Source organism: Vespula pensylvanica, chromosome 7, assembly GCF_014466175.1.
Source record: "Vespula pensylvanica isolate Volc-1 chromosome 7, ASM1446617v1, whole genome shotgun sequence".
Taxonomy (NCBI): domain Eukaryota; kingdom Metazoa; phylum Arthropoda; class Insecta; order Hymenoptera; family Vespidae; genus Vespula; species Vespula pensylvanica.
Genome location: NC_057691.1, coordinates 7,289,529 through 7,292,028, shown reverse-complemented (window position 1 = coordinate 7,292,028; position 2,500 = coordinate 7,289,529). Strand labels below are relative to the sequence as shown.

The following is a 2,500-nucleotide window of genomic DNA, read 5'->3' as shown; positions in this document are numbered from 1 at the left end:
ACGTTTATATGTGTATTTTGTATCTTTGTAAATACGCGCGTACGTGTGTGTATATATGTATATGTTGTCTCTTTGTGTTGATCACCCGCATATATCTATCCGTGTGAGATATCGACCGGTATAACTCGAACAAACGAGTCCGGTGTTCGCGTCAATTAATTACAAAGCCTATTACTATCTCTGTCTCACTCATTTTCTCATGTATACGCTCTCTCTCTGTCTCTCTGTCTCTCTCTCTCTCTCTCTCTCTCTCTCTCTCATTCTCTCTTCATCGTTTATCGTAACACATTGAACTTCAATTTTCCATTTGAATTTCGAAAGTACTCGAAATTCTGCAAATATACGCACGCAGCTCTATATCATTTTTTCTTTCCTTTTGGAATCATTTCTTTTTTGTTCTTTTTCATACGACAGAAATTTAATTATTTGCAAATATGTTTAATAATAATTACCATTTCTTTTTTTTCTTTTTTTTAGAGAGAGAAAGAGAGAGGGTGTAGGTGATAAATGGTAAGAAGAGGAATCGATTGAACAATGATTTAATTGGACTCGCTTCATAAAAGTCGATATTTGTACGAGATCTATAATCGAATAATCGAATAGTTGATAAAAATTGAATAATTGAATAGTGATAAATGATTAACAGTTTCGAAAGTGTTTCTCGAAATAGATCGAACGTCGTTAACTCTTTACAGAAAAAGAAACAAAGAGTCAGAAAAATAGAGATAGAGAGATAGAGAAAGAGAGAAAAGGAGATAAAGAGAACCTTCGAAGTTTCGATCGAATCGTTCGAAAGATTCATTTAATTTGTCGATTTCTTTCTTGATTGCCGAGAACGTTGGCGAGCCGTAAAAGAAAAAAAGGAAAAAAAAAAAAAAGAAAAAGAGGATTTTCCAATTGCGACGAGGAAACGAAAGAGAAAGGACGAGAAAAAGAAAAGGGAGAAAGTCCATCGTCGATTCGGATGCTGCGAAAATGGCGATCATGTTTTTTTAATTAAACCGTAACCCAAAAGTTGGCCACCCGCAGAGCCCGCAAATCCTCGGAAACAATCGACTCGACGAGTTTAATCACGACGTAATAACGAAGACAAATAAATTAGAGTGGACCGTTCCGAAGCTTCGGCTTGGTTAATCCTTGCGGAAGGAAGATCGCGACCATGAAAAAAAAAAAGAAGAGATAAAAAGAAGGACCAAGCTGAAAGAGAGACAAACAGAGAGACAGACAGAGAAAGAGAGAGAAAGATGAAAAAACGAAAAAGAAAGAATGAAACGAACTTCGATAAAATTTAATTGAAGCGTTCGTCAAACCTACGATATATATATATATCACGTTCATATAGGAGTGAATGTGAATCTACGTGTATTAAAAAAAAAAAGAAAAAAGAAAAAAAATCAATATATCACACATATAGGGATGGACAGGTTTGTAAAACTAAAAAATTCAAGGCGCGATCGAAACGAATAAAACAAAAAGTTGACCGGATACGGAATGATGGTGGTGAGGGAGAACCGGAAGGTTCCTCGTTGTTTCCACGTCCTTCTATTTTTCACCTCGTCAAAATTGAGGGAAAATAAAAAACAAGAAAAAAAAAGAATGAAATCATACAACAACAAAAAAAAAAGAAGAAAAAGAGGATAATATTTTCGCGCGGTCGAACGAGCAAGTTCTCCTCCTCTTCTCTCACCCCTCTTTCATCCCCTTCCCTATTCGATGCAATTGTTCCGAATCATCGAAGCGTCGTCGTCGTCGTCGTCGTCGTCGATAACGTCGTCGTCATCATCGCGAATGCATCCTGCAAATGGTTACGTGATCGGGAAATACTAGATTGACGCGTTCGTACTCACATATAACGCACGAAACAATTTTCATTCGTGGTCGATACATTTCAAAATGGAAAAAAAAATTGAAAAAAAAAAAACAGAGACTCCAATGTTCGACATCGAATCTCGAAATAAAATGAAAATCGATTTTTAATATCGTTTCGTCACTGAAAACACTAATAAATATGATCTAATAATACAAAAAATAAAATAAATTACGAATTATAGATATAATTATACTCAACTCATGTAATTAATATATTACAAGAACAAAATTATAATAATATGTATGTATATATATATATATATATATATATATATATATATATGTGTGTGTGTGTGTATGTATGTATGTATATGGTGCAATAACAATAAAAAAAATATATGTATATATATAAAATAAGAAAAATTACTATTTCCGCAAAAAAAATTTCAACAAATTTCAGCTTTCATCCACTTGATATTCTATGTGTTCTTAGATTCTTAAAGAATAAATTGAAAGTTGAAAATCGGATGAAAAGTTTTGAGAGAAATATTATTGTTAATCAACTACGATCCGCTAGTCTCCACTCGAGTCCTAAGCAAACACTTATGGTATGGAATTAACGGTAAATTAACGTTACCGTAATCGATCGTGCTAGCTAAGGGATGTTTCGTTACCACCCTTCTCTCTCTCT

General features: G+C 33.9%; 1 protein-coding gene across 2 annotated transcripts in view; it reads right to left on the bottom strand.

Annotated features, from left to right (window-relative positions):
* The window catches only part of LOC122630731, a 169,369-nt gene that overhangs the window by 53,261 nt on the left and 113,608 nt on the right, over positions 1–2,500 (bottom strand). The gene's annotated exons all lie outside the window — the stretch shown is intronic.